The sequence below is a fragment of the Balaenoptera musculus genome, chromosome 3, assembly GCF_009873245.2.
Source record: "Balaenoptera musculus isolate JJ_BM4_2016_0621 chromosome 3, mBalMus1.pri.v3, whole genome shotgun sequence".
Lineage (NCBI taxonomy): Eukaryota > Metazoa > Chordata > Mammalia > Artiodactyla > Balaenopteridae > Balaenoptera > Balaenoptera musculus.
In genome coordinates, this window is record NC_045787.1 from 128721806 (window position 1) to 128736590 (window position 14785).

At 39.3% G+C, this 14785-nt stretch overlaps 1 protein-coding gene across 3 annotated transcripts in view; it reads left to right on the top strand.

The window, feature by feature from the left end:
- GRIA1 (glutamate ionotropic receptor AMPA type subunit 1) overlaps window positions 1-14785 on the top strand; it is a 307614-nt gene that overhangs the window by 116847 nt on the left and 175982 nt on the right. The gene's annotated exons all lie outside the window — the stretch shown is intronic.

Sequence of the window (14785 nt, forward strand, 5' to 3'; positions counted from 1 at the left end):
GCAGAGGACCATTTGGCAGGGATGCTGCCAAGAGAATTCACTCAGCAGCTGGCTGGTCAGAATGATAATAGCTACCACTGACTGAGCACATCCTGGCTGCCAGGCTCTATGTTTAACATCTTATATACTTTCCCCCCTGTATTTCCATGAGGTAAGGGATGCTGTTATCCCCATTTTATTGATACAAAAAAAGAAACCTGAGGCCCATAAGAGTTTGGGATCTTGCAGAAGATCCTCTAGCCCAGCAGTCCCCAACCTTTTTGGCACCAGGGACCAGTTTCATGGAGGACAATTTTTCCACAGACTGGGGGCGGGGGGTGGGGGGATGGATGGTTCAGGCGGTAATGTGAGCGACGGGGAGTGGCTGTAAATACAGATGAAGCTTCGTTCACTCACCCCACTGCTCGCCTCCTGCTGTGTGGCCAGGTTCCTAACAGGGGGTCGGGGACCCCTGCTCTAGCCAATGAGTGATAGAGTTAAGATTTGAACCAAGCCTGTCCACACTTTTTTTTTTTTTTTTACCTTTTTATTTTCAGAAAAGCGTCCTGGAGTCCACACTCTGCACAATGATACCATACTGGAAATGACTTCCTCCAGCCTTGTTATTTCATAATTCCACTGCTAAGATGAAGGCATCTTTGGTTCCTGACCTTTCACTGGGACATGAAGGGCTTGGGATTAACTTTCATTCACTCTCATGTGTGTGTGTTTCCTGTCATCAGGGTACATGTTCAAGGCAAAGGTGAAAATCAAATCAGAGTTTAAAAAAAATATGAGAGGAAGAGCAAAGAATGCCTCTTCACACAACTCTGGAGAGCTGGGGCTTGAACTGAAGAGCTCATAAATGAACTAGCCCATGGCCAAGAGGCAAGAGAGTGAGTCCTAGGACCCTGGAATGCCAGATGGGAGAGCCAGTTTGCCACCAAGCTCTCTCCCTACCTTGCTCCCAGGATGATCTCAGGCGAGTTCCTTAGATGACTGGAGTTTTTGAGTTGGAAGGGACCTTAAAGTGCCCTATCCCAGATTTTGTAAATTGTGCTCTCCAGGAACAGAGAACACTCACACTCAACTCTTCAAATATTCATTGTGAACCTACTACTTGCCAGGTATTGGTCTAGGAGCTACCTCCAGGGCTGCTCTAAGGGGGCAGGAGGAACAAAGAGACAAACTTGACTTCTCCTCCTCACTGTTTAACCATGCCCTGCCTTATATTAGAATTGCAGTTAAGATTTGTCATAAAGAAAAGCTTAAATTGCTTTTAAAAATGATGTCTATTCTAACATTCCCATTTGAAAGACAACAAAGCCCAAAGAGATGAAGTGACTCACCCAAGGTCCAGCTACCATTGCAAACTAGTCGTCTTGTGTGGAGTGAAACTCTTCCCATCATAACCCCATGTTCCATATTGCCCTGGGCCTCAATTCCCATATTCTAGGATGGAGGAAAGTGACCAGACCACCTCTATTGGTATTTTCCAAGACTAAAGTGTTTTACTTTTCTGAATTTCTTGAACATTCACTATTTAGCCTATATTGTCCTTGGTCATACAGTAATGGTGTACTGAAGACTGGTTCTTTAGTCCATGATTGCTATGATTCCTTTTCTCCCTCTCTGTGCCCATTGTGTTCAGTCTGGGGAACTGGTCTGGGCTTTGTTTAACTATACTGAGCTTGTACCACGGGTCTCAGGGAAAGTGTAAGGATGAACAGATTGTAACAATTACCTGTATTTATTGAGTGCTCAAGGTAGTGAGGGCTTAAGAAGCTAGAGTCCATTTTTCATGTTGAATATGCAAATACCTACTTCTCTGCTCTACAAAATCTAGGACATCCTGAAGGATGTCTATATATCTCACATGGGTACTGATGGCCTCACAAGGATGATGTAATGGTCGGTAATAGACAGCCCTGAGCAAGAATCCAGTCTCTGCCATTTGCCGCTGGTGTGCTATGTTCTTGAGCCTCAACTTTCTCATCTATAAGACAGGTCCAATAATTCCCATGGCACAGGAATGTTTAAATGGTATGATCATTAAATGATATGCAGAGAATTTTGTACAGGGTTGGGTATATAGTGAGCTCTCCATAAATGGTAATGCTAATACCATATATTTTCTCCTCTGGTTAATAATCTCCAGAAGCCTCAGAATGAGTCCTATATCATTTGTGATGTTGCTATCATTCATGGACACAACAGAAACAACTTTTAAAAATTTCTCCCTGGAGCTTTCTTCAGGGATCTGCTATCACTGACAGAGAGAGGAGAGAGAAAAGAAAGAAAAAGAAAAAGAAAAGAGCTAAGAGAAATAAGTTTGACTTGTTACTTCAGTTTAACTCTGCTTCTCTACATGCGAACTCAAGTGGTGCCCTCTTACTTTCTCAGACTCTTGCACCAGAAAAGATCCAAGCCCCCTGCCCAGAACTGCCCATCAAACACAAGTTACCTTTAGAGGTTACACAATGGCAGCTCACAGATGAAATGGGAATGGCCCACACAGTTGTCTAAAGTTTTCAAAATGAGTTAGTAACATTTTCAAATCCAGGAATTTCACTTGAAAATCTTGGTTTCTGATTTCTCTTTCATTTTTAACTTTCCTAAATTGTGAAGTCTAACACACATACTCAGAGCAAAACTATATAGCTCAGTGATTGATCACAAAGTTAACACCCGAGTAACCACCACCCAGGTCAAGAAATATAATGTTGCCAGCCCTCCAGGAACTTCCTTGTACCCTTTTTAGCCACATACACTGTCCCACCAAAGAGAAACTCTGACTCTTATAATCATATCTTTGTTTTTCTTTATAGATTTACCATCTAACATGCATTCCTAATTGTTAGAGTTTAATTTTGACTTCTTTTTGAAATTTACATAAAGGAAATAATCCAATATGATTTTATGTGTGTCTATCTGATTTCCTTTGCTCAATATCACACTTATCGGATTTATCCGTATTGTTGTATATGGGTGTAGTTTACTTGTTTTCATTTCTATATAGGATTCTATTGAATTAATATGTCATCCATCTATAATTCACCCATCTATAATTCTACTGTTGATGGACAATTGAGCTGCTTACCCTTTTGAAAAATGAGTCTATAAATATTCTTGTATATGTCTCTGGCTGCACATGTGCACGTATTTTTGTTGGATGTAAACCTAGGAGTGGTATGAGAATGTTCAGTTTTAATACATCCTGCCATATAGCTTCCAAAGTGGTGGGACTAATTTATACTCCCACCATCAGTATGTGATGATTCTCATTGCTCCAAATTCTCTCAAACACTTGGGATTGTCAGTCATTTTAATTTTAGCCATTCTGGTGGGGGTGTAGTGACAACTCATTGTGATTTTAATTTGTATCCCTCCTGATTATTCACGAGGTTAGCTTCATTTCTATGTTTATTGAAATGTTGATATGCTTTTTACAGGGATAACAACAGTTCATGCCTTTTTCCCATTTTGTTACTGGGGTGTCTGTGCTTTTCTTAATGATTTGTAGATGTCTAGATATGAGCCCTTGGTCAAATGTGTATGTTGAAAATATCATCTTCCTTTCTGTAGCTTGTATTTGCACTCTCTTAATGGTATCTCTTGATGTAATGGTATCTCTTGACGTACAGAACAGAAATTGTTCATCTTAATGCAGTGCAATTTATCAGTTTTTTCCTTTATGAATATTTTATATCTTATTTAAGAAGACTTCTCCCACCCTGAGGTCATGAAGATATTTTCTTAGATTATCTTCGGGTGGCTTTATGTTTTCCATTTAGATTATTCCACCTGGAATTGATTTTATTATATGGTCTGATACAGGGGTCTAGAAACAATTTTTCCAAACAGATATCCAACTGATGGCATAATTTATTGAAAAACTCATCCTTTCTCCACTGAACTTCAATGGTATCTTTGTCATAAATCAAGTGACCAAGTCTATGTGGCTCTGTTTCTGGTCTTCTTTACTATTCCATTGGTCTATTTGTACATCTTAGGTCTTAAATTTAACCTAAGTCTTGATGTTTGAGACAGTAAGTCTTTCCACCTTATTCTTCTTCAAATTTGTTTTGAACCTGTTGTTAGACATTTACATTTTCATATAAATTTTAGAATCAACGTATCAAATTATGAATAAAAATAAACTACAGGAATTGAGGTGGCCTTTAACTTACAAGTCAGTTTGGGAGAATTGATATCTTTAAAAATTGTCTCTCAAAAAAAAAAAAAAAAAAAAAAAAATTGTCTCTCAATCCAATAATATAATATATTGCTCTACTTACTTAGGTCTTCTTATATTTCTTTCAGTGATGTTTTGTAGTTTTTCAGTATAGAGATCTTGCATATGACTTGTTATATCTGTTTTCTAGGTATTTAACATTTTTTGATGTTATTATAAACAGTATCTTTTAAAATATTATGTTATAATTGTTTGTTGCTGGTATATAAAAATAGAAATGATTACTCATATTGATTTCATGTCCAGTGACCTTGCCATATTCACTTAGTAATTCTAATACTTTTCTATAGTGTTTTTGGGCTTTTCTATAAATATAATCTTGTCACCTATGAATAATGACAACATTATTTTTTTCCTGCCAACTTGGTCATGATATTAACTCCTATATACTGTTTACTAATATTTTAAGATTTTTTTCATCCTGATTATGAAATAAAGTGCCTGTAATTTTCTTTTCTTATAATGTTCTCGTTCAATTTGATATCAGAGCTGTGCTGACCTCAGAAGAAGAATAAGGGAGTGCTCCCTCTCTCTATTCTTTGGAAGAGCCATGCAAGATGGTTGTTATTTATTTCTTAACTGTTTTATAGAACCCAGAAGAGAGGTAATCTGGGTCTGGAGTTTTCTTTGTGCAAAGCATTAAATGTCTTGAATAGTTATAGTACTAGTCAATTTTGCTGTTCTTCTTGTGGCAGTTTTAATAATTTATATTATGTAGGAATTTTCCCATTTCATCTATATTTTCAAATATCTTGTCATAAATTTGTTCATAATATTGTCTAATTATCTTTTTCATGTTTGTAGGATTTGTAGTGATGTTACTTTCTATATTCCTGACATTGGTTGTTTTTGTGTTTGTTTGCTCTTGCATTTTCTCTAAGATTCTTTAGGGGTTTGTTTTGACTTTGTTCATCTTTTCTATTGTATGTTTCTTATTTAATTAACTTCTACACTCTATTTTCTTCTCGCTTATGTTCTTGAAATGGATGCTTAGCTCACTGATTTTTTTTTACAGCTTTTCTTCTTTTCTAATGTATGTGTTTTTAAAGCCATACATTAGAGGGAGGTATGTTTCCCTCTAAAAGTATGTTTAACTATCGATACATCATTCATTTCTTGACTTTTTTCAGATTTACTAAATATTTTATTTTTCCATTTTTACTTATCTTATTAATTTGGAAAGTTGACAACCCGTAACTATTCTTTTCGTGGTTACACTAGAGATCACAACATTCATTCTAGACTTACCAAATCTTATTGTATATTGCTACTTATACCATCTTCCTAGACAGTGCAAAGATCTTACAACATTATAGCTTTATTTTTTTCCAGCCAACATACATACCATGATTGTTGTATAATTTTTGAATTTTTAAACCTGACAAAATATGTGGGAAATATGGTGGGTACACTGGAAAACCCTAACATACATGTAAATGGAATGTCATATGGAGAAAGTAAGAGGATTCAGAAATAATGTCTGAAGAGTCAATTGCCAAGAGCTTTCTAAACCTGATAAAAGGCACTAAGATACAAATTCAAGAAGTCCAATGTACCCAAAGCATGTTAAATAAAAGAAATCACACCTAGACACAACATAGTAACATTGCTGAAAACCAAAGACAAACTCTTAAAAGCATTCAGAGTGAGGAAAGGGTGAGAAACAGATTACTGAGAAATGATCAACAATAAGACAGACAGCTGACTCTTCACAAGAAACAAGTGAATTCTATCTTTAAAGAGCTGAAAGAAAATAACTGCAAATGAAGATTCTGTATCCAACAAAAACTGATTTTCAAGAGAGACTGTTAGATAAAGACATCTTTATACAAATTTTAAAACGTATTTGTCAACAAGAGACCCATGCTAATGGAAATACTAAAGGATATTATCCAGGGACTTCCCTGGTGGCACAGTGGTTAAGAATCCTCCTGCCAATGCAGGGGACATGGGTTCGAGCCCTGGTCTGGGAAGATCCCACATGCCACGGAACAACTAAGCCCGTGTGCCACAACTACTGAAGCCCCCGCACCTAGAGCCCGTGCTCCGCAATAAGAAGCCCCCGCTCGCCGCAACTAGAGAAAGCCGAGTCCAGCAACGAAGACCCAATGCAGCCAAAAATAAATAAAATTAAATCTTTAAAAAAAAAAAAAAGGATATTATTTAGGAGAAGGAAAATTATTCTAGATGGAAACTCAGAGATGCAGAATGGAATAAAAAGGAAAAAAATAAATATATGGGTAAATATAAATAAACATGGACTGAATAAAACAGCAATAATAATAATTTTCCATCCTTTTCTCTTCCTATGCTTTAATCCTATTATTTTCCTTTTGATCTATCTTGAAGTTTACTAATTCTCTTATAAGAAGTATCCAATCTGCCATTATGCCTGTAAAATTCTTGATGTCAGTTTTGTACTTTTAAAATTTGGAATTTTCTCTTGATTATTTTGCATGATTTTCAGTAGTCTGCTGAAATTATCAATCTTGTATTTTACCCCCTGGAAGGTAGTAAACATAGTTGATTATAAAACATATGTCTGATTACTCTAATATCTTGAGTCCCTGTGAGTATCTCCCTATTTTCTCTCCTTTCCTGTTCATTTTTATCTATGCTGCTTTATCTTCTGGCGTAACTGGTTGTTTTTTATTGTGTGCTGGTCATTGTATTGCAGAATTTTCTGTAGAAATAATTTGAGACATAGGGTTATGTTATGTTTTTCCCTAAAGAATATATGTTTTCCTTACTGATAGCAATCCATTTTCATTTTAATACAATTTCAGAGATTGCAATGATTTGAATCAAAACTGCAGTTCCTACAAGCACCTATTTCCAGGTTCATTCTCCCTCCTATTGGGCAGTTCTTCTGGGTTTCAACTCAAAGTGATCATTGTTTAACAGCCTCATTCCACTGCCACCACTTTTTGGTCCTGAACTCCAATCCCCACCTTCTTATTCCTGACTCCTCTGGAGTTTAGCTGCTTCCAGCGGAATTGGTGAATGTCTCCAGGGCAAAAGTAGCTCCAAACACGTGGCTTACTCACTGACTTTCCTCCAGCCCCAGATCCTGGCTCTGCAGTTCTTCACTCTCCTGTTAGCTCTTTACATCTTCAAGCAGATTTTAAGTACTTTGTCCAGTTTTTCTGTTTGTCCTCATTGGTCCAAATTATATAGTTTGCCATTTGTCTGACCCTCTTTTGTTTGGGACCCAAAATCTTCACTGTTCTCTGAGGTTTTCTTTTTTTTTTTTTTTTTTTTAATTTTTTTTTTAGTTTATTTTATTTATGTATTTTTGGCTGTGTTGGGTCTTCGTTGCTGCACACGGGCTTTCTCTAGTTGTGGCTCACGGGCTCTACAGCGCCGGCTCGGTAGTTGTGATGCACGGGCTTAGCTGCTCCGCGGCATGTGGGATCTTCCCGGACCAGGGCTCGAACCCGTGTCCCCTGCATTGGCAGGCGGATTCTTAACCACTGCGCCATCAGGGAAGTCCCTCTCTGAGGTTTTCTTGATTGAGGTTTGGATCTCCCATGGAATAGGCATTCCTGTGGTTGAAAGGGCTGTCAGCTAGATATCTCTGCATCCATATTCAAACTCTCATTTCTTCAGTGTGAGACAGAAGTAGAAAACTGCCCAGTAGTTGCTCTAGCTTACAGATGTGTGATAGTTGGCTCTCACAAAGATTTAAAATAAAATTTGAGGCAGCTTTTACAAAATCATTAACACAAGTGAAAGTCCTGTGCCTTCTCTTAAAAAATTCACAGACCTGTCCACAACAGGCTGACCCTAGGCAGTGGTCTCCCCCTTTAGATGAGGCATGCATTTTCCCAGTCACCACAATGTCCAGCTGGTCACTTCTCATTTATATCAGTCCAGTCCTGTTGGCATTTGGGATTGAGACTCTTGCCTTAAATTCTTTCTAAAACAAAGCAAAAGATAAACATTCCAATAGGCACTATTTGACCTTCCTGGGTTTGTTTCTTCTAAATTTGGCTTTATATACTTGGTAAATAAAAGTTAGGTTTTTTATCATTTTGTTGGGAAAGAGCCTAAAGGTTTTACAGGGTTGCTGTCATTCTTCTCTCCGTGTGCCTGTAAGATCTGGAATGTTTAATGGTCCCAGGCTTGCCCTGTGAGTATAGACTGCCAGACTGCCTTGTGCAGCAGAACATCTGCACTAAAAGCTGGTTTCTAGCCTCAGTCATGATGTGAGACCAGGACAGTGTTAAATGGAAGACTGAAGGCAGGATGACTTAGAAACAGATGGTGTATAGCTCCCACAGGGTGTGGAGTCCACTTCCAGAGCCAGTATAAGGAGTGTTAATGCTATTAGGGTGCCAAGTAGAGTGAAAACAAAACCACAAAAAAAAATGAGATAGAAGATTCAACTCTTTCTGTTCAGTAATCAGGAAATATATCTGCTCAAGGACTAGTGGATTCAGAATAGACTTTGTCAAAGGGTCACTAAAATGGAATAAAAGCTTACAAAGATTTCCAGATACCCTGGGAAATACAGAAGGGTGTGATCTTTTTTTTTTTTTTTTTTTTTTAATTAATTTATTTATTTATTTAATTTATTTATGGCTGTGTTGGGTCTTCGTTTCTGTGCCAGGGCTCTCTCCAGTTGCGGCAAGCGGGGGCCACTCTTCATCGCGGTGCGCGGGCCTCTCACTATCGCGGCCTCTCTTGTTGCGGAGCACAGGCTCCAGACGCGCAGGCTCAGCAATTGTGGCTCACGGGCCTAGTTGCTCCGCGGCATGTGGGATCTTCCCAGATCAGGGCTCGAACCCGTGTCCCCTGCATTGGCAGGCAGATTCTCAACCACTGCGCCACCAGGGAAGCCCGGGTGTGATCTTTTTTAAAAAATGAACTCCTGTCCTTTGCTCAGTCTAATTTGATGAAAAATTTCTGAGTACAGCTACTCTATGCAAAATAATCTCTACTTACAGGAAGAAGGTACTTTCCCTAATTTTGGTTGAGAGTGTAGTTTCCAGAACCAGGCTGCCTGGATTCCAATCCCAGCTCTCCTGTATACTAACAGTGTGACTTCAGGCATGTTATTTAATTTCTGTGTTGTAATTTTCCCATATATAAAATAGAAATAATAGTTATACTTATCTCGTAGGGTGAAGACTAAAAAAATAATGCATGTAAAGTACCTAGAACAGTGACTGCTCTCAAAAACTGCTATTTATAATTAAATTTGTTTTATTATTATAATTACTTAACAATATTTAACATGCTTATCTTTTGTCTCTCAGAGCCCTGGGTTTCTTATCTCTGTACTATACTCTTTCATTGAATGTTCTAAACAGGCTGTCTTCACAAGACTATTTCTTTCCTAGTTGGATGTGGGGATTACATTGGGGATTTCCAAATCTTGCTGCTCATTTCAGAAAGCTCTTTGAAAACACAACTTTCTAGGATCCACCCATAGAGAGTCTGATTTAGTAGATCTGGGAAGGCCTGGGAAGCTGAATTTTTTAAAAAGCTCACTGGTGATTATGATATGCAACCATTTTGGAACCACTGGACTCTGGTATACCAATTATTAAATATCTGGAGCCAATTGTTAAATATTCACGAATTTTGCAAACTGGTTGTTAAACGATCAGTAGCTGTTGGCTATGGTGGGAATCTTTACATCATGAAAATTGGCAGATGCTACTTTTTCTTTTTTTCTGGAGAGCTGGTTGACTATCACACTGCAGGTACAATCTTCTCAGCTCCTGGGATTTGGAGTGTCTCTGTCTGACCCTCTTTTGTTTGGGACCCAAAATCTTCACTGTTCTCCGAGGTTTTCTTGACTGAGGTTTGGATCTCCCATGGAATAGGCATTCCTGCGGTTGAAAGGGCTGTCAGCTAGATATCTCTGCATCCATATTCAAACTCTCATTTCTTCAGTGTGAGACAGAAGTAGAAAACTGCCCAGTAGTTGCTCTAGCTTACAGATGTGTGATAGTTGGCTCTCACAAAGATTTAAAATAAAATTTGAGGCAGCTTTTACAAAATCACGGCATTGCACATTAAAATCCAGATTCTCTGTAAAGCTTTTCTTAAAAATAGAATTAAAAAAAAGAAAGATCTGGACCTGCTTCTCACTTGATGAATTCTGGCTGAAGCTGAGTGACCACTGGCAGGGGGAAAAGTGTTCTCTCACCTGTCCATTTGTTCATTCATGCTTCCTGCCTGGCCCCTGAGCTTGGAACTCAGTGAAGCAGTTTGCTTTTCTGGAAAAGGTGACAGTCCAGGACTTCGGAGATGTGAGCTTGCAGTCCTGATGGTGTTTTTAACTCACTGTGTGGCTTTGGCTGACTCACTTTCCCTATAGGAGCCCTAGCTTCTCATTTGCAACCTGGGAGAATGCTCACCTTGTCTGCCTCCCAATGACGTTGGGTGGTCTGAAATGCGAGAGTATGAGCCTTTGACTGCCAGCTGCAGAAAAGTAAAGAATTATTGCTAAATGTTGATTCCTGTTATCTACCATCCCCTTAGTGGGGATGAGTGATCCCAGAACAAGGTCTGATAGGAGTAAATCTTTGAATGCATTGGAACACTGAGAATGGATGGGGAGAGAGGGTTCCATGGTGAGAAAAACAGAAATACCAGTGAACTTGCTGAATCTGCCGTCTCGCTCAGGGAGATTTGGGAACACGAGAATTTAAAGATCATATTATTAGCCACCTCCACTTTACGAATAAGAAAATATGGGCTCAAAAAAAAAAAAAAGAAAAGAAAATATGGGCTCAGAGGGAGTATGGGCTTGGAATCAGATCTGCATATCAATCCCAGCAACATTCCTAAACCTCTCTGAGCTTCTGTTTCCTTGTGTGTAAATGGGAATGTAAGAATCTGTCTTATAAAGTATTGTGAAGATTCAGTGAGATAATGTGTTTTCAGTACCTAAAACATATTGTAAATGCCCATTAAGTGGCAGCTGCTGTTATTAACTCAAATCAGGCATATGCTAATTGAAGCACTGGCAAACCAGGAAGTAGTTAAGAGAATAAGGCATATTGCTAGTGGATACCTCCTTATCAGGAAAGAACTTTTCATCAACCAGAAGGGGCTCCTTTTACTTCCCATTGCACTGAGGTAACTTAAATCAGTATTTTTCCTAGCATTTGCTACAAGAGTCAAAAGATACCCAACCACACATGCCCAAATCAACAGCAAGTACTGAGAGCCAGAGGTGGTATTAGCATTATAGAGCATTTGCAGAGTCAAACTGGTGCGTGTTTCCCCTTCAAAAATCCTTAAATGTTGACCCTACTCACCTGGAAATGAAAAATCTGGGCCCAAAGAACACTTATTTATTTTTGATTTTCACTGCTTTGCGTGCCTCTTTTCACCGCCACATCTAAACATCAAGGCAAGAAGTGTTCAAGCGCCTTTGGGCTCCTGAAGTCTGGAACAAATTAGAATTCTTGGAGTCAGTCCTTCTTTTGGACTAAACTCCTTTTTCTTTTCCATTTTCCAATAAAATTTTCGGTTCCAGAGAGTCCTTTCTCAGCCACTCCTTTCCTAATGCAATTCTGTTTGATTTCCACTGTGCACCTCCTGAAAGGAGCCACTGAACCATGACGCAGCCAGCATTTCAATTCCTGAGCACCAGCTTTCCAGCAGGAGCTGTTCCAGAACCATCTTTATTTCCAGCAATCATGCATTTAACCAAAATGATTGACACAGCGTTTTCCGCCCTCTCCAACTTTTCCAGCCCATTAGTCTTTATTTGTCTTCCATGGAAAGACTCCCCCAGTTTGGTTTCCTGCCAAATCAGTGAACGTACAAATACGTGCATAAGTCAAACACACCTACACACCCGTAGATGTAATATGTACTGAGTCTGTATCTGTATTGAATATTCAACAGTTCATTTCTAGACTTCATGTCTCCACTGAAGTTCTAGTCATTTGCTTCTTTCCTCCTTTCTTATCTCCCCTTCTTCCTCTTTCCTTCACTCCCTCCTTACTTCTTTATTTTCTTTCTACTTTTCCCAGAAAAGTAGACTATTTTTGGTAGTCACTATAGAATCTCATATTCTTCAGTCTCAAAGAGGCTTAAGAAGCTTTCTAATACAATCCTCTCACTTTAGTTTTGAGAAATCTGTGTGCTAGAAAGGAAACCATGTGCCATCAACGGCTTTTCCTTGCCTTTAGGAAAACTTTCAAGCTCCGCAGGCATCACCCAGCACTGCACGGCTTGGACCCTGCCCTCCGCGTCAGCCACATCTCCACCTCAGTCTCCACACTGTAACCACACAGACCCTTCAGTCCCTGCCTCAGGGCCTTTACACATGCTTTTCTTTCTTCCTACACAGGCTTTCACACATAGGCACACACCTCCTCTTCACCACTTGACCTTCTATTTTTTCTTTAAGTCTCAACTCAAATGGTACTCGTTAGACCACCTTCCTGGCACTCATCAAATCTGTAATTATGTATTTCGTTGTTTAATGTCTCTTCACCTATTAGAAAGCAAGATCTCTAGGGACAAACACCATGCCCCTTCCACCCCACCCCACCCCCACTATTTCTTCAGTGCCATATACAGTGCCTGGCATTTGATAGTTACAACAGATATTAACAAGAAAGTAATAGTGTCTAACATTTATTGAGAACTTGCAAGTTTCAGAGACACTGTTCTAAGATTTTTACATGTATTAACTCATTTAATACTTACAACTATCCTAGGAGGAGGGTATGAGTGGTCAAGTCACCCACCCACTACTACATGGCTAGAAAGTAGCAGAGCGAGTTTCTAACCCAGGCATTCTAACCCCAAAGCCTGAACCCTCAACCAGGCCATGCTGTGTCTCTATGAAGTGCTCCATTAATATTCACTGAAGGAATAAATGAAAAATTTATCCAAATTGATAGCGGCAAAACAGAGGTTAAAACTTAAATTGCTTGATTGATAATCCACTCCTCTTTCTATGCAAACAGAGAGCCTCTCAGGTACCAGCAGAATGCAGTAAAAAGAAAGAGAAGCAAATTAACAAATTGGTCTGTTGCTGATAAGGACTATGGGAGGGACCCTGTGATGTAGATTGTGGAGTGAAGTGCAAATCATCCTTTTAGATTCAGGCAGGACCTAGTGGCAGGTGGAAAAATACTGAACCATTGAAGAGGACTTAAGATAAGGAATCAGGTTCTCCAGAAACATCAAGTGGATTTACAGTTATTATCACTAACAATTTAGGGAATTCTCATGCTTTGGATGATACTTTCCAAACCTGATTCTAAAGTATAAGCAACCATCAGTTTTATGAAAGTGCTGGTCAGAATTCTAGGATGAAAGCTCCAGGAGGGTGCCTTGTTTGCTGCTGTATCCACAGCATGTGAAACAGTGCCTGGCACGTAGTAAGTACTCAATAAATATTTGTTTAACGAATTAATGGGAAATGCACATCAACAAATCCATCAGCAGGTACTTACTAAGTATCTGTCATTAAGTCTATGCAGTTCAAGGAGCAATGAAGAACACAAAGAAAAATAAGTCCGATTCCTTTTCATGGAGAGGTCCTAGTCTAGGTGGACCTGGTAACAACGACCACTATCAATAAAAGCCACCATCTTGGGGATTTGCTTTGTCTATGTGCTGTGCTATGTCCCTTTATATATTATTAGGTCATTTTCATACTTGTAACATCTTCAAGATGATGGCACTACTACTAGTCTCCATTTGCAGATGTAGAAACTGAGGTTTAGAGATGTTATTTCCTTGACCACAGTCACAAAGTCAGGAACTGGTGGAGCCAGGATTTAAACTCAGGTCTGTTTGACTCTGGCATGAACTATGCCAAATGTGCTCATCCCATTATTTCAAGATCATCTATGGGAGAGAGGCATGTTGGTACTACAGAGTTTGCAGTATTAGAGGGTGGGGGCAGGGACGGAGGGAGCACTGCAAGTAACACCACTCAACCTCTCCAGGTCAACATATGCTGCTGACCTGGGTCCGAAATAAATTTCCATTCTTCACCTGCCACAATCCTACTTGTTGTGTAAATCCCAGATTCAGTGACACTTCTTCCTGGAAGGCTTCTCAAACACTATACAATTGGGTTAGTTATTCCCTTCTTCATGACCCCTCATCATAATACTTCTCACCACACATTCTAATCATTTGTGTTTCCCACCTACTAGTCTTCAAGTTCTTCCAGGATAATATTTTATCCTTCCAGGGCCAGTACAGTGCCTGACATACAGTGTGTCATTTCATAAATATTTACGGAATAAATTAATTTTAGGTAGAAAGTGTCACATACGGATCCAACTAATATATAGCAGAATTCAAAGGAAGGAGTATATTTGGGGGCATTAACTGAAGCTCCAAGACAAAGAACTGCTGAAAAGTTGGGTAAGATGCTCACTCAGTGCTACACTGCGCATGTGTGGACATAATGGCCTCGGGGGATGAGCGGTGTACAAAGTGATCCCGGAAATGTCAACATGGCGGAGGGGTCCTACATGTACCTGCTCACAGACAGGGAACTCTTGCTGAGGGCGCGACTGTCACTGGTGCTCAGTACTGCCCCTGCCCTATGCT